The sequence below is a fragment of the Heterocephalus glaber genome, unplaced genomic scaffold, assembly GCF_053883595.1.
Source record: "Heterocephalus glaber isolate CG9 unplaced genomic scaffold, H.glaber_assembly_v1.0 deba00000546, whole genome shotgun sequence".
Classification (NCBI taxonomy): Eukaryota; Metazoa; Chordata; class Mammalia; order Rodentia; family Bathyergidae; genus Heterocephalus; species Heterocephalus glaber.
The window spans coordinates 37261337-37285819 of NW_028258147.1; the positions used below are offsets into that span (position 1 = coordinate 37261337).

The 24483-nt window shown below is 36.6% G+C and overlaps 1 protein-coding gene across 1 annotated transcript in view; it reads right to left on the reverse strand.

The window, feature by feature from the left end:
* Znf804b (zinc finger protein 804B) overlaps window positions 1–24483 on the reverse strand; it is a 569039-nt gene that overhangs the window by 505830 nt on the left and 38726 nt on the right. The gene's annotated exons all lie outside the window — the stretch shown is intronic.

Sequence of the window (24483 nt, forward strand, 5' to 3'; positions counted from 1 at the left end):
TAAAGGTGCTGCTCACTCATTCTGGGGAGGCCCAACCCAAACCCTTGGCTTCTGTCATCCCTGGGAATCTTCTGCCTCTTTCAGTGGTTTTCTTGTTTAGAGATCTATGCTTCACACCCTCTCCCAAGCCAGTAAGCCAACATCTTCATCTTCTAGTACCCAGCTGTCATGTCTGCAAGTGTATCCCTAGGACCTAAGAGCTTTCATCTTTTTCCAATAGTTTGTTACAGGTGTGTGGTACCTGGGAACTTGGAAAGTTGGTGGCCAAGTGTATCCAGCTTATTGTACATAAACCACTGCCATTCCCCACCAGAAGCTCCCAACTCCCTTCTTACCCACTGTTTATGCTTTAATCCTAAGTCTAGAGTTCCCTACCAGACTTCTCACATGTTCCTGATAACACTTATCCCTTAGGAAGTTCTTTGTCCCACTTGAATTGTGGTATCAGTCTGGGATTAATATGCCAAATATATGACTATATATCTGAATCCAATTACAAGCAGACTTCATGTTACAGCACCAACTGGAAGGTGCAATACCCAGGATTTGAGTAACTATGCAGTAGCCATCAAGCGGATAGGTGGGATTTGATCAGTTTGCACCACTTCATACTCTGATGCCAACTCTAGTGTGCAGGTACAGTATGAATTTATTGAATATCCCTATAAGTTGACTTACATTAATCATCCTAACATTGTACCTTGACAGTTTTCATATAATTCTTTCTCCCAAGTAAATCCTTCATTAGATAACTCTGATTTCTCAAGAAAATTGGCAAAACCAATGAAGTGTCTAAACAAAAGTGGAAAATCCTTATATTGCGTTTCCTTATTTCATTTGTATTTACAAGTGTCTATGAATAGAGATACTCTCTATTCTTGTACAACTTTAAAATTGTGGTGTTGTCAAGCTCCATCAGATTGTATCATTTTCCATCACACTTCACTGCAAGATTATCTCTTTTGCTCCCAACAGTATTGATCAAAAGAATCAATTTTACAACTGAAGAAAAGAATCATACTAAAGAGAACTTTGTTTGATTGTTCTTATGCTAAAGTTCACTATCTTTCTGAAAAGGTAAATTAAACTGAAAGAGGTGATTAAACATTTTTGTATAAAAGATCTTCTCATTCAACATTAGCTGGCTTTGGGGCTATATTTAGTGATAACTATAATCAGGCTTGGGAATAATTTAATGAATTTTAAAGGAAGATAATGACTAGACAAACAAGAAATAAGAATTAGTTGTAGACATGCTATCATGAGCCCAATCAAAAGCCAGTATCTTTTTAGTTCTCATGAAAATAGTTTGTTTTTCTTATTTCACTTAAAACATTCTTTATAAAATAGAAGCTATTTCAAAAGCCACAACCAGCACTACTAAAAGGCTTCTTCTGTACAGTTGCATTGCCTTATGATCTCTGATTAGAATGTCACTATGGTGAAAAGAAAGTGGATAAATATAATACTATTACTTGGTGCTACACTCAAATAATCTTTCTAAATACTGTTGTAGCTTGATTTGGATATAATTCAACGATAATTCACCCTTGCACCATATACACAGAATACTTTCTATTTACATGTCAAGCAAATTATTGCATTAAAATAGCAGAATGTAACCAAAATGTTTCCATGTTTCCAAAAACAAATGATGTTTCAGCATTCCTTCTTATAATGAAAAAGCTGCAAATAAAGCAAAAAATTTAAAAATCATGGCAGAATGAAATAAGTAGTAAAACTGTAAATATACATGATATATACACATATGGCAATGTATTATAGTATATGAGTTAAGTTACTTAAGTACTCAACATTCCCTAATTGGCCAAAATACATATTTACTTTAAATATTTACAGTTATTTTCATTGATTTTATTAAAATTGTATTATTAGTTAGAAATAAAATTTTGTAATCATTATATGTTGTAAACATATACTAATAAAATTTCTTAAAAAGAAATAAAATTTTGAAAAAAGAAAACAACATTCTCCTGAAAGAATGTTTGGCTTCAGCATTTCTCCTTTGGATATGCCCGTGAGAAGAAGGTTATGATCTTATATCTTCCTCAAGTTCATAGTAATTTTCGCATGTGGCCAAAGGATATTGTTTAGAGACACTATACTTAATATTACAATCCCCTCATTTCCATAGTGCTGAATATGCAAGAAGCATATTCTAAAATTTAAAGTAAATTTCTAATATTCAAGATTTATTAACATACTTTGTGGTAAAATTCAAAACACACAGAAAAACAACTGGAAATATTGGATAGAATCACACATATATAGACTCTTTAAATCTGGTCCTTTCCTTAAATATTTTTTCACTTGAGTAGTATTTCAACAAATAGAAATTGTACTTTTGGAATTAGTACAAGCATGTAACAACACCCACTAGACCTTGACTTGTCAAGGAGAAGATGAGACCAGAGATTTATAGTTTGTAGTTTCTGTAGAGTTTATAGAATTATAGTTTCTTATTTTATTTTTTTATTATTTATATATATATATATTTATTGGTACATTTTAGGTATAAAATACATTAACATTTATTATTGAGTGTTTGTACCAGAACATGATGGATCTTAGTTTCTTTTTCTCCCATTACCCGTGCACCCTTCACCTCCTCCACCCTTCCCTATTTACAGAGTTTGATTCCATTTTTTTTCCTTTCTCATAATTTTTCCTTTCCCTTCTTCCCTTTGCCCTTCCCCTCCCACCATCCCCTAACTCTTGGATGTTTTCTTATTTCAAATTATCAATTAGAATTATAGTTTCTTTAAAAACTTGAACTGCAAAGGCGACTCCTGAAATTTACACAATACACACTTTTGTGTATTGAAACTCACGCCCTAAAGGACCTTTTTTTCCTAGGTCAAACCGAAGAACTTTAAGGCAGAATTGAGGGAGATTTGGAGATAGCCCTGGAGGTTCAGGCTGGGGAAGCCTTCATGTGCAGCTGTGGTACAGATCACTGGCAGCAAACAGAATGGTGGTAAGAGAGGCCACTTGCAGAGGTACCATGAGAACCAGCTGGCGCGCCTCCTTCCCCAGCTGGCCACACAAGCAGGCAAGGGATGTCTGCCCCCCTCCACCTTTCCCTTCTCAGTGCTCTGGAACATTATGGGCATCTAGTCCAGGCTGTTAAAGACTGTGGGAAACCCAGAATTCAGCTCAAGGGCCTATGGAACTGGTCCATGTTCCTGTGAGAGTGGGTGGTCCATGGTGTGACTGCTCTGGTTTCCAGAAGAGAACAGCAGGAACTCTGTAGCTGGATCCCTTGGTGCTGTGAAGATTTGCACTCACCCACTGGAACACACAAGCCCTATGATGCAGAGGTAGTGCTGGTAGGAGTGGTATTTACCAATGTAGTACTAATTGTGAACTTTCCAAAACTAGAACATCACCCATATTTTAGGGATGTGTTACATAAGAAAGTACAGACAGCCTCTACTCCATAAAATATGTCACCAGTTAGAAATCTATATATCCTCCTTAAATTCATAAATTATTTTGAATTAAAGAAAAACTTCTTCCATTTAAGAAATGGCAAAAAAATACCCTTTATCTTGTTCTTTCAGAAAACATTTGAGTAAATTTTTCATTGTAACTTAAATAACTTTTTAAGTTCATCAAATTGATTTAAAATATCCATAGCACATTTACAAGTTACCTTTAAAATGCTACATAGGAAGAAGTACTCTTCCTGAGCAAAACTCATCAGTTTATTGACCTTGCCAGAACATATGGGTCAATCACTTTGAGGAAGTGTTAATAAGTGCCAGGCTTTCAATGAAATAGTAAAGTAATAATTTTCTTCCAGTTTTCAAAACAATTTTACCAAACTAATTAGATGAGAATAGAACTATTTTATGTATACTTTTTATAATGACTTTCTAACTAGAAACTCATATTCTTCGCATAATTGTTGAGGAAAAATTTTAATAAATCTTTTTCTCTGTATATTTTTTAAACTTATAAGAAAAGTATAGAACCAAAGCACTTCTGTGTCTCTAGGACAAGTCACTGAAGAGGAGGCATTTGAGGAAAATGAGTAATCTTCCAAGAAAGGAGACGGTAGTTGGTGGGATCTGTCACAAGGTAGGTCCCTTAAATGCTCAGGTGCCCTACTCTCCACTGAAATTAATAATAAATCAAATGGACACCGAAGGTCAGGATGCAGTGGAGAGAATACAGTTAATCTTTGTACTGACTCCTGGTGCTATTTATTCAAATAATCTGCAGTTTTGTAAAAACTAATGCTAAGTGGAATAAATCAGACACAGAAGGTTAACTATCCCATGGTTTCTCCAACATGAGAAACCCAAAATATAAATAATTTAAATAGCAGAGTGAAAGAGAGATGGTAGGAAACAGGGGGTACTCTTTGAGATGACAGGGTGTAGGGAGCCACTGTGAGATGTTTCACAGCCAGGGCATCTGAGGGCATCTGAGGGCACCTGAGAACACAATCCCTTCACATACATTGTGTGTGCACAGGTGCACAATGGGGCTTCATTATGTAATAATGAATCAGCATAGACAACCACATATGCGCCACATGGCCTGCAAGCTTGCCCAGAATGTTTTGTCTTTCTATGTCTTAGTAAGGTGATAAAAACTACTCTAAGTGCTTTGTTGGAAAATAAAGCTGGGTTCCTGCTTTGTAATGTCTGATCCATGCATGTTCTTTTCTTTGGGAACCTCGCCTGACAGGGCCTCCCTTCAGCCCAACAGCCCCAACACAGGGGAATCTGTGGAAGGCTGGAGAGGGGAAGGCAGAGCAAGTGGGGCGCAAAAATGATTAAGATTCAAGATGTGAATACACCAATCCACCAAAATGAGCATAGATGTGCCACACACACACTGACAATTAAAAATAAATAAATGAGCACATACTTTAAAAATAAGGTATATTTTTCTGATAATGTCTAATGTGTTCTGATAAAATCAATTTTATTGTTTCTGACCCATATCTAAAAAAAGACCTAGTGGTACTAATAACAAACACCATGATCCGCAACTTCATATAACATCTTGATGGACCTAACTTCACACGCATTGTTACTTCAGTGTAGATGCACAGGTACAATTACTATCCTCATTTAACAAATGACAACACAAGCTCAGAGACACCAGTCTTCTAACATCAACATTAAAAGGCAATTAAGTTGGCAGAGAAGAAAGTCACTCAAGGCTTCTGACTACAAGACTAGGTTTATTCTCATGATGTCCCTCCTATATTACTGAAGCCCCTCAAAATGAATTAAAATAGTCAGCATCCTTTGGAATTTTTCAGGGTATATTTTCTAACCTAATAACTCATCACTACCCATGATATAAAATATTTGTTCAAATACAAAGGAAAGCGATTTTAAAACTTTTACTGATCACTCACTGCATATGAGGTGTGAAAATTTTTAACTTTTAGATGGTTCCTAATAAATGCATTAAAATTCACTCCCTTCTTGCATTGGTACAATTCTGTTTGGAAAAAATAGACATAATTATGATTATTTCTGCTTTTCAAAGCATTGTGTATACATAAGGATAAGTGCTAATTTCTTTTCATGTGACAATTTGGGGTGTTTGTGAAAAAAATCTAAGCTACAGATTGTTTTCAGATATAATGACAGTTTTATGAATACTAAACTTAACAGCTCATGAAGTTGAGATAATGTTATGCTTCCTGGACATTTAATAAAACATTTATTCATCTAGATGTTGCTATTTTTCTTTTCATAGTTTCCAGGCAATGGTTTTTTTCCTGGTCTCAAGCATTTGGGGAAAGAGAGGCACTAAGAAGTCTGTAGCTCCTAGCCCAATGCTCTGGTGCCTTACAAATAAAGTGGCCTGGTCACAGTGCCAGACACTTGATAGATCTTGTCTCCTAAGATCATCTGTCCATTTTTTAAAAAAAAGAAAAAGAAAACCAGCATGCTGGGATACAGATAGCAGGTTACCATAGCAAAACCCCAGAAAATCTATAAATACAGAAGATGGTCTCCTGGGGAATTCCTAACACATCAGCAATTTCATTGTTCCTCTATTTGAATAATTAACTTCAGGGAGAGAAATTATCCTGAAGATAAAGGGTAAATTGAAAAAGAAACTTAAGGATGAAATTATTTTCTTTAGAAATGTTACCAGGAATTTTAATCCAGCAAGGACTTCAATTGATTTCAAAAATGTGCCATTATTGATTTATTATGAATGAAAATATATCATGCTACTGTAAGATCTTAACAACAGATAAGCTGGCTGTAGGCTATACACACTAGAACTCTGTGATCCCTTGGCAACTTTTCTGTAAACTTAAAACTATTCCAAAAGAAAAGGTTTATTTTTTTTAATGCAAGTAAACTATTTAAAAATCACTACACAGGGAGGAAGGAGAAGGAGACATTCACAACAAAGGTGGCCCTGGCACGTCAAAGTGTACAAGACAGAGGGTGACAGGGTGAAACAGTAGGTCAGAGCAAAATGGCCAGGCAGCCACAAGCAAGAGGCTGAGTCTGAGAATAGGAACCAGGGAGGGAGAAGCACACCCACACTGGAGAAGGAGGTCCCACCATGGTTTTCTGGGCTGGAGAACACCAAAGACTACCAAAGAAGAGGTATCCACAGTGGGTAACAGAGTACTAGCAGTCCGACGGGTGATGAGGACACAGGAGAAAGGTAGGTTGGAGAGGGCACATGTCCAACACGGGGGTGAAAGGCGAGCATGGCCATCTAGGAGGGAGAACTGGCCAGCTCAGGTGCAGAGAGGGTGAGGAGGGCTTCGCGGAGAGAATAGGCTGCCTGGCATGAGAAAGCAGGCCCCGGTATGGCAAGGGCCATGAAGGAGAGCAGCAGGCAGAAATACATGAGGTTACACTGGATTGTTAAGAGGATCAAATGGAGGAAGCTGACTGGGAGCAAGGTTTTGCTGTTAAAGAAAAGAGGAACAGATATGGACAGAGAAACCTAGACTGCAGCCTGTGGGGATGGGTTTCAGTTGCATCAGCATGAACTGAGGGCTACCCAGTAAAATAGAAATATGTGTGTGTCAGTGTCAACGCCAGTCAGGAGACCTAGGCACAGTTTCATTTCAACACCAGCCAACTGGGACGACATATAAGATCTTGTCTACAATTCTAACTAAAAGAAACTAGGGATCTTTGGAGAAACAGTTGATAAAAGGGCTAGGGCAGGGACAGTGCAAGACAATACTGAGATGACCCCTCTGCCATAAAGCAAGGGTCAAAAAGTGATGAGGATATGAATGGAGATAGGAATATCCAGATGAGGGAGGTTTTGAACCTCAAAAGAATAAGTGAGTTACTTGAAGACATTGGTGTAGGGAAAGATTGTATGAGCAAAACCTCAGTTGCCCGTGAACTGCACAAACAATCAACAAGTGGGATTTCTTCTTATTAAAAGGCTTCTGCACAGCAAGAGAAACAACCAGCAGCATGAAGAGACAACCCACAATGTGGGAAAAAATCTTCACCTGCTCTTCCTCAGACAAAGGCCTACTGTCTAGAATCTATAAAGAACTTTAAAAAATCGGACCTCCCAAATTTAAAGACCTAATCCGAAAATGGGCATCTGAAATGAACAGACATTTCTCAGACAAAGAAGTAGAAATAGCAAATAAATACATGAAAAAATGTTCAACAACTCTGGTCATTCCAGAGATGCAAATGAAAACAACACTGAGATTTCACCTCACCCCAAAAAGAATGGCTGCTATCATGAAATCAACCAATAACAAATGCTGACGGGGATGTGGGGAAAGAGAAACCCTGCTCCACTGCTGGTGGGAGTGTAGACTGGTGCAACCACTGTGGAAATCAGTATGGAGATACCTCAAAGAACTAGGACTGGAAGTCCCATTTGACCCCACTATTCCCCTGCTGGGGATCTTCCCCAAAGAATTAAAAGAATCATACCCCAGTGATATATGTGCACCCATGTTCATAGCAGCACAATTTGTAATAGCTAAAACTTGAAAGCAGCCCAAATGCCCATCAAATGGAGATTGGAAAAAGAAAATGTGATTTTGTATAAAATGGAGTACTACTCAGCCATAAAAATTGCAAAACTAGAGACATTTACAGCTAAATGGATGCATTCTGAGGCGATACTCTGAAGTGAAATAAATAGGACACACATGTAAATACTGAATAGTTTCTCCAGTGTGAGAAACTGAAAGTGTAAATAAGGACTAAAAGGTATAATAGATAATGTAAAATAGGAAGAAAGGGGGCAAAGGGGAAGGGAAAGTGGGAGGGGGAGGGGAAAGGAAAGAAGGGAATGAAATTAATATGAGAAAATGAAAAAATGGAAAGAAAGCCTTTGTAAATAGGGAGGGGTGGAGGGGTTAAAGGGAGGGCAGGGGAATGGGGAAAAAAGTAAGAACCAAGAGAGATTATGTAAAGGTGCAAATTTCCAATGATGAATGTCATTATATTGTATACCTAAAATGTACCAATAAAATTCATTTAAAAAAAAGAAGTGAGTTATAGAAAGCAGTAATGAATAAAAAAGTATGTATCTCTTTTTCCATATCAATATAAATAAATGCATAAACTGAAATTTGATGAATACAACAGTCACCTAATTTTGAACTACCTCTTGGGATAGGCAGAGTGTTTCCCCACCACACATAACCTGCAAAAGCTCACACAGCATGCCTGTATTGAGTTGTGACTATATTATGTGACAAAGGGATTTTCCACTGTAATTAAGTCCCTTAATCATTCATCTTAAAAATAGGGCGACTAGATGCTGCCTCCTGCCTCACAAGCGCAAGGTATCGAGTTTGATCCCCAGTATCCCCTCCAAAAAATAGGGAGACTATCTTGGATTATATTGGTAGAGAAATAAGAGCTGCTAAATATAAAAAGTATTTGGCTTATTGCTGTTGGCTCTGAGATTTAGAGGCTCTGTGTGGCAATGGATTGGCCAGAGGTTTCTAGAGATTTTCTCTAAGTTTGAAGTTGTTTCCTGATAATAGTATATCTAAAGTACAGCCATATATATATAAATATATATATATATAAAATCACTATCATAATAATAATGTGACTATCAATATATTTTCCAGTTTTCAAAAGAAAGAACTTGAAAACCTATAGTGGATTTCTAGTATTTAACACAGTAAGGATTTTTTCAAGCCTAGCATCTATCTACATTGTATTTGTTATAATGAATTTGCACAGAATGATATGGATACCATGAAGGATTACAAAGAAATAAAATAACATTTTAAACTATCTACATTTAAGCTCAGGATGAAAAATAGATTACTGTTAAAATCCCAGCTTTCTTCATTTAAGAATCTTACAATCTTTTTTGAAACATGAAAGGAAAGTAAGGGGAAACAAATAATTAACATAAAGATCAATTCTTCCCACCTGTTCCTCAACTCAGAATCTTTACACTTCCATCAATGTCTTCTTTTTGTCTCCTCCTAAGTACTGCTGTGTTTAGCCAGGTGGCACATTAGCCGTGCATGTCAAAAGCTTGCTACTGCTCTTTAGCATTTAAAACCCCAAGGATGGGCCTGGGAGTTAGCTCAGTGGTCCCACCACCTGCCTCGCAAACACAAGGTCCCCAGTTCAGTCCGGGTACCAAAAAAAACCAAACCCCAAGCACTGTACACGTAGGACTCTTGCTCAGCCTGAGAGCAGATGCACTAATAACAATCATATAATTCGTTCAGCATCTTTAATACATAGTGTCCTAGAGATGAGAAACTACATAAACTCATGTACACCTTGAGAATATATTCAACTTACAATCTAAAAAGTAAAGAATATTATTTGAAAAATTACATGTAGTTTCTGATATTTCATACACTAAGCATATTTTTTCTAAATGCACAGATTTTGTTCAATATATATTTGGTTATACTGAATTTCTACAGAATAGTATGATCATCTTAGATTGGGAAAGAAAAAATAATTTTGTCAAAAACATGAAGAAATCGAACCTGTGTAAAAACAGGGACTTTATTTAGATAAGGAAATACAATATAATGTTATTATAAAATAACATTTAAAAAACTTTTTTCATTAAGAATTGAACACATTTTAAAAATTCTTCATGGTAACATGCCTGGGAAACACCTTTAAGTTTTTTTAAATGACATATAATTTACACTACATATACAATTTGACATTTTTATGGTGGTGAAATATAACAATATCTATCAGCTTGACTTTTTTTTTTTTTTGAGGCTGACTCTCACTATGCAGCCCAGGCCAGCCTGGAACTTTGGGCAACCCTCCTGCCTCAGCCTCTTTAGTGCTGGGATTGCGGGCATGTGCCACTATGCCCAGCTTAGCTCAACCATTTTAATAGTACAGTTCACACTGTTGTGAAACAGATAAACAGGTGTTTTGCATTTTGTAAAACTAATATTCGGTGCCTATTAAATAATAACTCCCCATTTACCCTTTCCCCAAGCCCTGGTAACCACCATTCTACTTTCTATTTCTATGAATTTAACTTTAGATGTTTCACATAAATGTAACCAAACAGTATTGTTCTTTTTCTGACTGGCTCATTTCATTTAGCACAGTGCCCACACAGTTCATCCATTTTGTACCCTATGACTAGATGCCCCTCCTTTCAAAGTCTTATTTTCCTTGGTGTATCATACCTGCATTGTTTACCCATCTATCTATCCTGGACATTCATATTTCTACCATCTCTTGGATTTGTGAATGATGATGCTGTGGACATGGGTGGGCAAATAGTTGAAAACCTAGCTTTGAATCCTTTTGGGTATATCCCAGAAATAGAATTGTTTATATTACATAGTAATTCTAATTTTAGTATTTTGAAGAACCCCATACCATTTTTCACAATGGCTGCATCATCTTACAGTCTTCCCAACAGTTTACAGGGGTCCCAATTTTTCCATATCTTTGGCAAATTGATATTTCTCGGGAGTTTTGATAATAGCTGTCAGGAGTCAGCTCAGGATGGAGCCATGATCAGGAGGCATCTTGCCTGCCTCCTGCACTTCATGACTTCCCTCCCTTTGTGCCCCGATTTACCCTGCCAAAACAGTCCAGAGTGCAAGGAAATGTTCCTTGTATTCTGTTCATTGTGGTCCTAGTTGACATGGTCCTAGGAACAGCAAGCTTGCATGTCCCTGTTCCCACCAGCCTTAGCAGTCAGCTAGGCTCAGAATGTATTAGAACAATAAATTACCAAGGACACCCTGCCCGTCTCCTTGTTTGTACTTCCCCTCCTTATGCCTTAAATAAAGTGACAGCAGGACTCAGAAGTCTTCTCTGCTTAGCAGGCGGGGAGGCTCCACCAGTTCTGCCTTAATTCTCTTTTGTTTTCGTCCTTCTCAGACCCCAGACCCTTGCCATGCAGGCTGTGGCAAATAGCTATCTTAATGAGTGAAAACCACATATGTATTTTTAATGTAAACATTAAATATGGTATAACTAGAAATTTTAAAGAAAACATGAACCATCTTTTAGAATGGATAGAAGTCAATTGCTTTTGGAATGGAAGAAAGTCACTTTTAGATTCAAAGGATAGATTATTGGCTAGCTCCCAATTAGTCAATTATTACTGTACTGCGAAATCTGAGTTCGGGAAGGTTGTATCCCTACTACCTGACTTTAACTACTTTGCTAAAGGATACTACAACAGAAGTAGCAAGAGAAATTTTCTGTGTATGTAAGACTATGTCCACAAAAGATATTACGTGGTATAGGATAATCAAAAAATTCTCAGTTGATATTTCTGAAACCATAAAGCAAAACCTGATCTATGTCTACGCTAAATTTGGTCATAATTAATATTTGAGCATATCATACCCTAAATTCAGTTGTTGCTAATAACAATACAAATGTCAATTTTTAATTTTCAAAACAACTTTTAAAACCTTCTGAGATTTGGTGTTGCAATTTTGATAGGTTTCTCAGTTTATCTTATCAATGACTACTAATTTATCTTTGTCACATAGTTTTGACTTTTGTAGACTCAAAATTTAATTATAAAGCTACTCCTAGATATCAACTGCTTTGTTTTTCTGTAGGGTAACATGACAATATGTGTCAAAAAAACATAAAATACATGATAATTTTTCCGGATACTTTACATCTAGAATTATCTTAAAATGAGAAATTAACAAATTATGATTCAAAGATGTTCATGCAGTGTTGCTTACTTTAATAAAAAATAGGCAATTTCAAATGTCTAATAGCAAGAAATTTGTTAATAAATTAATGCTCATCTGTATATCGAATTGTATCCCGCCATTAAGCATAATGCTCTTGCTTTATGGTCTGTGCTTTTCATGCACTTTTATACAGTCTTTTCAATATAGTTTTAATACTTTCAGACTTGTTCATGTTTTATTAATATAAAAAGGCATCTATAACATGTTGTCAACCGGGAAAAGCAAGGTAGAATCCACAATTAGAGACCAAAGCACAAGAACTGTGGGTAACAACATCAGAGACATATGTTAACTAAGTAAAACTCATTACATGTAAAATCAAACACATATCTATGCACAACTGCAATTCAGAAATACTAATTATTCTGAACTGGGAAATCAAAGTGAATAGTCTTATTGTTTATTTTTGTTTTCTAAAAGAAATGCATCTAAACTGTGTCCTATAAAATAAAAAGGAGTGAAACCTAGCAGCAATGCATGGCAGTCATTTCTGAGCTTGGTCCCCAGCCACTCAGCTTGTGTCTTAGAAAGCCCAGGCTGAAGGCTGGGTCTGAAAAGGGGCAACTCCCACTGCAGAGCAAGCAACCTCGCTGAGCAGGTAAGGACACCTACCTGGACAGAGGATCCACTTTGGCTAACTCTGTGTAGCCGCTATCTCTTCACAGTCTGCTTAGGGGGAAGGTAAATCAATACTGCCAATAATAAGTGTTTCTGTGTCCTTGAGAGAAGTTTCGTGCTTAGAAAAGACCATTCATGAGCTTACTTTGGTTTTAAAGCTTAATATAAATTTCTTAAAGTTGCAAATTCAACAACTTAATCTACCCTTAAGTTTTTGACATCCACTCACAAATTATTAGTCTAATATATTTTAATAGTTCCTTATAGGAAGATATCCATTTACCATTGGTCCAAATTCTTTAAATTCTTATCTTTATAGGCAATTGTTTAAATAATTGCCTGTCTGACAAATCAAACAGATCAGACAGATAGGGAGAAAGATAATACTAGATTATAAACGTATATATAAAATATTAATTGTTCCAAAACTATAAAAACACTTGGTAAGATTTCAGCTTAAAATAACAGATCTAAATCAATTACCATTTCACATTTGAAGATGGAATTAGAAGGCTAATTGTTGTTTAGCAAGGTAGATTTATTTACCTATTAGCAACCCTTAAAATAGCGGGTACGCAGATTTCTTAGTACAAAATATTGGGGACAAAATGTTGTTATTTAAAAATTTCCACTATAAATTGTGTACCTCTTCTTAGGGTCAAAAGATCTTTATCTGAGAAGAAAATAGTGTCATGCCACTTCTGAGACTGCCTTCTTAGGCAATGGCTGTTACATGACAGAGGATTTAGACCAAACTGCTGATTAAGTTGTTAGCACCCTAAGGGCCACCTTGAGCCTTATCCACACTACAAAAGAAACCTGCTGCCAGGAAGGGCAGAGCAAATAGCCCTAGGAGCCATGTGGCTAGGGCTTTGGCTTTACACAGAGCCTTACCTAATTTTTAACTCAATTTTTACCTGCTAACTGCTTAATTAGGCAGAGCATATCAAGTCAGTGCTTCATTCAGTTTTGAATCCTTTTTAGATTCTTCCTATCCATTAGGACCACAATCCATGCACGCTCAGGCACAATTCATTTACATATGCACATGCAAATTACTATTAGATTGAATTTGGGGTGTCTTTCACAAGTTATAGTAACAATGTCTAAAGTCATTTTACTGGTAAATATTCAGGTATCTACATAAATTTTGGAGATACAACATGAGAGTGAGAATATGGCTAAACTCTAGTGAAATGTTGTTTGGAGGAAGGAAACCTCACTGCCTCTTTGCTATCCTTCCCTTTACCCCAGGCAGCTGATAAAAACACAGTCGAGAGCAATTTTACATCATTTTGGGGGAAAAATCATTTGATTAGGCCTAGTTCTCCTGCCTACAGGCCAGCTATGGGATTTTGAAACAAAACTCCATTTTGGCCTCCAGTCACAGCTAAGACCTCAATGGTCCGGTGATGCTGTGATGCTCCAGGACAAGATTTCACCAGCTAAAGACATCTTGGGAGGAACAAAATCTTCATCTACTCAGTTCCTCATTGTTCTTGGATTTCCGCCGCCCCCGCCCCCACTCAATTATTACACTGTTTATCCTGATATACTGAATTTTCTACAATTCATTTGTTACCTTTGTTTCTCCCAACGTACCAAATAAAATGTTCGGTAAACTCGGGGGCTTTTGTCTTTGTGGCCCAGAGCAGCACTGATCAAGCCCAAAGCTCAGCTTCTTCTCAAGGTCTCATTTTTTTCTACCTTTTATATATGTCAATTCGCCTTGTGCTGTCGTAGCTCGCAAGAGACTAGGACTTACTGCAGAGGTTCTAGTAACGTCCCCTTTCCCTGTTCCCTAGGACACAGTACTAATAAATCTGAGAGATAAGCTCTCCTGTCTTCCTGCCTGCCTGCTAGCCCGCCAGCCTCCCTCCCTTCTTTCCTTTCTTCCTTCCTTTTCTCCCCCCTCCGCTCCCTCCTCCCCCTCCCCCTCCTTCAGTGCAAGCTTCTCTGCCCATCCTATTGGTGTCACATAGGGTCATCAGGATCAGAGTCCCCATGCTGGCTTCACCTTCTACCTATGTGAGCAACACAGACCTGATAACAGGGAGTGTAGCAGCTCGCTAGATAGAGCCTTTTTATTTTTCACTTCAGTTGTAGGAACTTACCGCTGACTAGAGAATTCAAAAGTAAAGGAGAAAAACTGTTGCCTTTTATTTAGAACACCTTGCATAATTATACCATCCTGGGCAGAAAGGTAAAATAGGCTTAATTGCCCTCAAGGATTTATTTTTTAAACAATTATTTACTGCCTCTTTACTCAAAAATCTAAAAAACAGTCCATAATCTTACTAGAGATATAGATCAACATCCTTCATTCATATTACACAGCTCTCACCAGCACAAAAGAGCTGCAGTTTATCTGTACCGTGAATAAAGAAAGACGCTGTGATCCAGTGCCAGTATCATCATCTGCCTACCCAGAAAAAAATACTGCATATAAGATAAATACATACTGGCTCCAGACACACTGAGTGCATTTCCCAGATAATGCTGCAGCAACACTTCCTCTGCTTCCAGGTTATAAAGTATTTGGAGGGATTGTTTTTTCACTCCCGCATCTCTATAGGTAATGTTAAATTTTATTTCAGTCTACCCTCAACCTATCAACACCAAATTCTTTCTTTTTAATTAATTTTTCATAACATAAACATTTTGTTCCTTTAATGACTCACCTTTATATGTCATTATAGAAAAACTGTTTAAGTGTAATAAAATTATTCCACTTAAAATAAATTAGTGTGTCAAAATAGAGACTAGCAATCATAGCCAGAATGTAATGCTCTCAAAGTTTACAGAGCATGGCTATGCCTTAGGCTTCCCTGAAAAGATTTTGCCTTTCCTAATGATTAGCTTTTTAAAAATGTAGGTTAAAAGTGTAAAACTCAGTTTGGGCAATAAAGGTATCGATTCTTTATTTTAAATAAACAAAGTAGCTTTTGAAGTCAGAGCAGATGAGCACCAGGCCACAGACCTGCACGTGGACTGCAACATAATAAAAATGTGACCAAGAGCTATTTCCTTTTTTATAAGCATAGGACTTAAGAGAATGACCTCAGAGAAATGTAAAACTAGCCTAGTTCTCAGACAGATCACTAGGGCACATTTCCAACATCCGAGGATTAGTTAATGAGCACAGATCATAACTTTGGCCTCAACCTTTACAAACTCAGTAAGTGTCACCATTCCCAAGCCTGGAAGTCCAAAACAGACCTTCAAGTTGGTTGAGCTAAAGCTTAAAACTATTTTCTTTTACTATAGTGCTGGCTTATGATTAAAAAGCTCTGGGTGTAATCAGAGCAAGAAGGGGTGAAGACAGAGAGAGAGGATAGTTATTAGCTGTAAGTCCATAACAGCATAATAGAAGTAGATTTTGAGAAATAGATAAGAGATAATAACCCATCAAGCCAGGGTGCTGCTCTATTTTATTTTTTAAAAGTTCCGTAAAACTGCCTGGTATGAAAGTTATCTCTTTCAGCTCTATGCATGATAAAAACTAAGTTCCTTTTCCATCAAACCGTCACCAAAATTATCCCCTTTCTCAAAGTCAAACCATCCTTAATATAAATTATAATAATAAATATAGTCACAGCAGAACAATCAATATTTAAGTTGTTTGAGTGAATGAGTTGACAATTTTAAGAAATAGGTGATCTGAATAATTTTAATGTTTGACCCTAATACTTACTTGATTTTGAGAATTTTGCTTGTGTAGTGATGCTTTTATCTACTGCTAATGATTAATAGTTGTATTTCTCTGGGTGTATCATATACTGAACAGTATAAGTGTTATATAGCCAATCAAAAAATAAATGAGTATATAAAGTATTCTCATAGAAAACATAATTATTTCTATTAACTAAATCATTAGCTTAGGAGATGTCTTAGTTACCTTCTCATTGGTGGGACAAAATACTCAACAACCACAAGTTAAACGAGGAAAAGTTTAATTAGCTCACAGTTTATTGAGGTTTCAGTGCACAGTTGGCTGGCTCCAAGGTAGGGGGTATGTCAGAGGGCCACGATGGAGGAGGAGTTCATGGCATGGCAGGCAGAAAGCAGCGGCCTTCCTTTGTCTTTTCCTTTTTTATTCCATCCACTTGCTAAGTCTATTGGTTGGTGTCACCCACAGCCAAGATAGCTCTTCCCTAAATCCATCACCCTTGTCCAGAACTATGCCAAACCAATCAGTGGACTAACCCAGGATCACACATCTATGATCCAGCCACTTCCCCAAAGCCCCACCTATGAGTGGCATGAGGTTTTGGGGAACATCTAGATATAAGCCATAACAGGAGATAAGACCTTTATTTAGTTAGCTCTGCCACTCTCCTACAGAATGTGGTACGCAACAAGCTTCCAGGGTTAAAAGAAGTCCAAAGTGATTGTCCATCTTTTAGCACACAAAGGAACGTAGAGCCCAAGATAGTTTTGCCTAGGAACTCTCCTGGAACAGGTGTCTGTATTGAAATGTTTTCCATGAAGCCAAAAGTGGTGCATCTATAGTTGGTGTGCCTGTTACTGAGACAAAGAACAAGACTGACAGATGAGCCATGGACCAGATGAACATTCATGAATCCTTAGCATACAGTGCTGGAGAGCAGAGGTCCCACTTCCCCGTGTGGTGTCACTACAGACCACTGGGATGCGCTCTCAAGGAAGCAGTCACTACCCAGCCATGCCCCACTGGGCCACTCTTAGACTTTCACAAAGTACACTGCACAAAAAGCAACTGTGCCTTGTTCACATGCCTGAATACAATGAGATTTAGTATCCCACAACTGTTAATAATATTAGGTACAGTTTCTGAAGAAATATAGAGTTGTCCTGAATTATAATGAACAAAAGAGCAATAAATTTAGTGTAAGGTGGAAGCGTTGCATGATAATGAAGTCTGAGGATAAACTTTTTAAAAGCTGTTTCACTCTCTACGACACAGCTAATCTTTAAAATATTTTACTGCTTTTACTATTTATTGCTGTAGTTACACAAAATCAACTGACATGAATACTCAGGGTTTTTTTAAAGTTACTCTTATTTAAAAAGAAATACTTTTTAAAGTTTTAATTCTAACAAATTATAATTGCATAGTTGGGGTGCAATAATATTTTACTGGGCAGCTCTGACTGTATGATTTCTACTTTCTTTCTGAAATATCCTGAATGTACTTATGGAACTAATCACCACTAAATATAGAACCTTCATTTATTACTTCTCTGCTTAAAAACAGTTAATGCTTCTCTACTGAACATTTCAAAATTCACAATTCCTGTAACTGATTTTTCAATAGCTCTAGCACTACTTTCATTACTGAAACATCTAGCTTATATCCTGAAAAGTACTCTAGTGGGAGAGATCATTTCACTGTTTCAGTGTTTTGTGAATATGTTTGCCAACTTTGCTATAAGGTAAGCAACTTGAGGGCAATGACATCACTTAGCCCCTATGCCATGTTTCCCATAACGGCAAAGGGAATGTGTTATGCTGGTGGTCTGAGTTATGGTCCAAATCTAAACTGTCTCAACTGCCTCCATTCCAGGCAATAACCAATCAAAGTTAAGCCAAAAGCAACAACTAAGATGATATTCATTTATTATGTGTTTTAACATAATAGATTCAGCGGTGGCAAACTTAAGTCATCATTGAAAACTCTGAAAGGTTGTCCATCACTGGATTCTATGTATCAGAACACATACACTTGTACTGAAGTTGTGAATTTACTCCAGTCTTAATCATCTTTGTATATATACAGCAATTTTACTATTACTCAATTATTTTAGATCATGAAAAATTAAGATTTATTGTGCTTGTATCACCTGACATAACGGATAACAAGTGTGTTAGTAACTCATCTCATTTTAGAGCTCTTCTGTCTGCCACAGAAGCAGAAAATAAAAATTTTAAGTAAAGTAAATCAGACACATAAACCTAAACATACCATGAATTCTCTTGTATGAGAAACCTAAAACATAAGGAAAGAGAAAAATAAAAAGTAGATAATAGGAAAAAGGGAGATAGATCTTTCAGCAGAAGGAAGGGGACAAAGAGAAGGAGGAAGGAGAAAACAGGGGAGGTAGGGGGATGGGAAAAGAATTAAGATGTGCTAGGTACACGGACCAACTCCCCACATGGAATGTAATAATCAGGTACTGCAGACATGTACCAGGAAAAACAAAGCATTAACTAGGAAAAGAAGGAAAAAATAAACACGATACAGACTTTAGTGTATTTGTAGTCTTCAAAAGCTCTGCATAGACGTGATGATCTTAAAATATTTTCAAAGTATAAATACCACATTCCATTTTCACACTCCTTCCTAGCTGGACACAATGGAAGTTTAGAAACACACACACACACACACACACACACACACACAGAGTGCTAGCTGATAGAGAAAAACCTAGGATTACTGTAGCATAATCACCCTGCAATCTTCCTCCTCTGCAATATACTATCAGAGTGCTTTCATACTTTGTACTGCCAACTGTTTTGGAGCAATGGTTTCCTCTCTGAACACTTATTCTACATTGACTCAGAAAAATTGCAACTAGGATCCCCCAACCATTTTACTGAACCTATTTTTCTTAAGTTTCCCCAAAAACTTGAAATTGTCAAGGCCAATTCAGTCCTTAAGTTTGTTGACCCCTTTCTTTAGAATTTACCACAACCACCCACTTTGAAACCACTTTTCTGTATTGATTTTCATGACCCTTCTCCACCTAGCTCTGTACTATTGTTGCCTATATCACTGCCTCTTATTTGTCCACTCTCTGAAATTAGGTGTGCCACAAGATGCACTTGTTCACTACCCTTTCACTATCTCACAACCCTACTGGTTCCCATGGTTTTGGCTCTTCCCTCAATACCTATGACTACCATATTTGCATTACCAGATTTTCAGTTGCATTTACACCTAGATGTTTCCATAACAAGTCCAACATAATTTACACAAACTACTTTTCTTCCCAAATCTGGGCTTTCTCCTATATTCTTTATTCTCCTGTATAATCTATCCCTATTTTTTAAAAAATCTTAGCTTTCCTAGTGGTTGACATTTAAACCCACAAAGCCCTCCCTAAATTCTTGCATACCTTGCCCCTGACATCCAGATGACCAAATTCTTCTACCCAGTGATGGCCACATATCTTCCTCCATCTTTGCCATTGCCTCAGTTCAGACTCAAACTGTCCAACTGGGCTAAAACCTTTAAAGACATATTTTCTCTCAATAGTGTGCAAAGTTGTATGGACTTAGATCCTTGGACTGTGTCTTGACAACTGCTCTATCTTCCAACTCTGTAACATATGCCCCTGCTCTGCATGCTTCAGCTTTACAATGGCTTTTTCCCTGTCCATCCTGATCTCTATCCCCCCTACACAAATCATATCTATTTTGTAATGCCTAGCATAAATACTCACCCTTCTAACCAGGTTTAATTGTTCCAGCATTTTGAACATCCAGTATTCATTTTTCATATCTTTACTATGATATTTCTCTTGAGTCCTACAGTGAACATAGCTGTATCGACATGCTTCTAGTGAAAAGGGGCACTGCCAAAGAAAGTAACCTACCTTTCTCTTTTGATAAATTTTCCAGTGTGCAGTGATGTACTAACTAATCTCACTGTGACATGTTCTGTTAAATCAGGTGTATTTTGTCTACTTAGTAGTTTATTGTGTATATTTTTAATGCAAGGCTCTACCCAAGCTGTTAGCCATTTATTTAGAGCATCAATTCCCTTAGGTCGATCATTTATATATGTTGTATCACAGATGAAACTAAAGGAGTCACTTAGTGTTGCTTCTCTAGTAATATATGAGCAGGCACATGTGAAAGATTAAAGTAGATCTGATAAGATGCCCTCAAGTTCAGTAATAACCTCACAGTTTAAGGAATAAACTCAAGAACATTCACGAAGCCACTTGACAACCCTGTCCTCTGAAAGTTAAGCTCAATAAAAATTTATATTAAGAATCCCAAGAAAAACCAATTGCCCTTCTATCTCAATGTTTCTTTTCTAAAACTTTTTGAATATATTCACTGTGAGGTATTGGTACTTATAGTATCTTGATCCTTTTTACTTCTCTTCCTCTCTTCTGCCTCATGAAGTAGTGAACGTGATTAGCATGGAATTTATTGTTTGTCCCTGACCTGCTTCCTGAATATCTCAGATTCATGACCATTTTATTACCTCTGATGGACTCTGAGCTTCTGAAATAAGGACCTGGTATTGTCTATGTACACATTTTTACAGTGTCTGTAATGTTACAGGGCACATCAAAACAGTCAATAAATTTGAGCTAAATGAGTAGTTAATGATAATAGATTTTGTTGAATCACAGGTATAATGTTGCAGATCTTCTTTAAACTTACTTTATCCAAGCTGTAAGATTACCTCCATGAGAATTATAATGTCATAGCTGGGGAACAAATAGCCATACAGTCATGGATAGAGAAAAGAATCATGAACCCCTTTTTTATTCTAGGTACACAAAATAGAGAAGTTGAGAAGGGCAATTGTGTGCGAAGTACCTATTCCATTCATTAGCTACCTCTTCTAAAATCGTGAGCAAATTTCTGTCTACATAACAGAGTTGTTAAGATTAAATTAGTTCATGTAAAACTATCTAGTGTATGCCACATGTAAATGCACTTTAGCTGATATCTCATAATTTTAACCCTTTCTATCAGTCCTTTCTGATTTACAAAGACTAAAGGACATTGGGAATTTGTTTATTTGGGTCTGGAGAACAAAACCTGAACATAAAGTATACAGGGAATGGTAAGGCTCACTGTTTGAAATGAGCCACATGTATACGCTAAGCATGAATGTAAAATAAATTAAATAACAACATATTTAAGTAGAATAATTGAAAAAGGATTACTGTCATAAGTTCCTATCAAGATTCTTGTTAGTAGTTTGAATTTGAGCTTGGATAGCTACTTCAAGCAAGTTACTCATGGAATAACATTAATGGCTCTTTATTCAATTCAGTCCATAGAATTCTGTTCCAGTCACCGTCTGATGACAAATAAATAGTCCTTAATAGTTGGAACACAAGGATTGTGACACCTGGGAACTCAAATGCTGAGTTTCTGTTGGAACTAGAGTATACAATTATAATTATATATGTCGATCCATCAAAAATTGACCAAACTGATCATGTTTCTATTCTTATCAGGTCAGAATTTTACTCTTAACATTTCATTGTGATTGATGAAAGACAGGAAAGCAAGTTTAGTGCCCTTTAAGCCTCTCACATAGCCATGTGGCAATGAAACTAAAATTTGGAGGAAGCAGCCCAACATTAAAAAACACACAGAGAAGTGGAAAACTATGCTGGAAAAATAGAATAAAGATGTAGGACAAACTGTCTATGACAGTATAAACTATTGTTTCTGAGTGTATTAGATTAAACCACACCAAATTGTCACAATCACAGCTTTTTTAATTTATTGAAATGGTGATTCATGTTTTTCAGACCAACAGGAATTAGGCTTTGTTAAAAGATTATTACTCTTTTGAAAAAAAGACTTAGTTGATATTTTACACAGTTTATGTATTTGTAATATTGAAATATCATCCTTCTATTGGAGGAATAAGGAAGCAAGATCTATGAAAGAAAAAGGAAATAGAAAGCAAATATGGAAGGAAAGATCACCATTTCCTCCTTTTTACCAAAGGGAAAATTTAGAAAGACTCAGGAAATCACCAAGGAGATGTTGCACAGGAAACACTGATCAAAAAAGAAGTTACGATTTGCAAGGGAAGAGGTTTCAAGGTTGTAATGCCAGTGGAAAAATAAATCTTTAAAAAGTGATTTGGAAAAAGCTGTGCAGGTTAGCCAGACCTTGACAAGAGACAGAGCAAAGACAAGAGAAAAGAACTATGAAACAGTTTTACTTATTCTAACAGTTAGGGAACCCAAGAAATTAGTGGGAATCTGACAGGTGAGTTAAATATCTTGCTCAGAACTCTACTGTACATTATCCACTCTTATCTGGACTTTTAGGAAATATAATTATAATCAGAAAAAATATATATCAAAAAATCAACAGAAATTGAGTCAGGACAGTAGATTGCAAAGTTAATTTTAATCTTGAAAGTCCTTTGCTGAGTTTGGAAGGAAATTGTACTGTAGGTTAAGTCTCATGGAAAGAAAGACTCTCAGCTACATATAAAAGGTTCATTTGAGTTTATGCATACATAAAGGGTTCTTTGATCACCCTGAAAATACTCCTGACTTAGTCAATACCAGTGTTAAGTAGTAAACCATTTCATTGTATTCCTCCATATTCTCTCTGGTCTAATCCACCACTGAGGATTGAAAATCGATGCCACAAATCACTCTGGACCTAGTAGAGGGAGGCACCAACACTCCCTTTCTTAGCATTCTATGGAGGGAAGTAGTAATGAGGACTTTGTAAAATCAGTATCTTTCAGCAAATATATCATACAGTTTTATATTCATATATCTTACAGTTTTATACTCATAGCTGAATTCTTAGGGTGGGGGAATCTAGAGAAATACTGAGGGCAGAAGACTCTTCTTATAATCCAAATCCAAATACAGTTAGGACCATGAAGGAGGTGGTACAAATCCAAAATCCAAATGCATTTCAAAGTAAGTAAAAAGAGTAAGTAACAGAATTGAGCCAGTGGATAACTTTTAGGAAACATGAGAAAGCTGGATATTTGTAAAGAAAATACATATGATAAGGAGTATAAAAAAGTATTCACATTTAAAACTTAAAAGGACAGAGTTACACTTAAGGAAAGAAATGCTGTAAATTAGTGACTGCAGGCAGAATTTTAGGAGTCCTTCTGTGAAGAGAAAACAGGGCAATAGATTCACTGTTTTCTTCTTTGTCAACCTCTCTTTCTTGAGCTTCTAGGTTGAGGATTCAACCAACAGTGCCAATCATGCTTTCTAGAGGTAAGAGCAGCATTAAGGACCACCCATCTGTCCTCACAGAGAGAATTATAGATGGCGTTGAGCTGAAGGATAAGGAAGTGGAATCTGACTTCTACATGCACTCAAAATTGCCCTGAGCTAGGTGTGAAAACCTGGGCACCGTTCTGAACCAGTCACAGTTTTGAAAGAAATTTAGGGAAGTACAGTATCATAGAAACCAGGAGAAAAGAAAAAGCCATGATGAATGAAGGTCGACAGCAACATCATTACATTCTGCAAGGCCCTGAGTATGAGGAGAGAACAAGTCCTAGAGGTTAACACCTCGGGAATGATTTTGTTGTTTAGGGAAATGATAAAGTGAATGACAGTGAGGAATTAAAGTGGATTTTTATGGGTCATACAATTAAAGAATTATTAAATCTCCTCTCAGCCTCTGCTTTCTGAAATAATTTATCACTGCATTTTATTAAAATCAGATCATTAGTTTCAGTAACACAAACCTTGGGAGAAAAATGTACTCTAAATTTTTGGGTTTTAATTAAATAAGTTTTTTAATCTGTTCCTTTAAAATAATTGATTAGATCTCATGTGAATGTAATGTTGAGATTTTTTTTCTAAAATTAACTTAAATTCACATTAAATTAACTACCTCAAATTCTATTGCAGAACTTTCTTAGATTCAACATTCCACAGACACAGATATGTGTTCTTGTAGTCTACAATTAGTGCATTTGTGTAACAGAT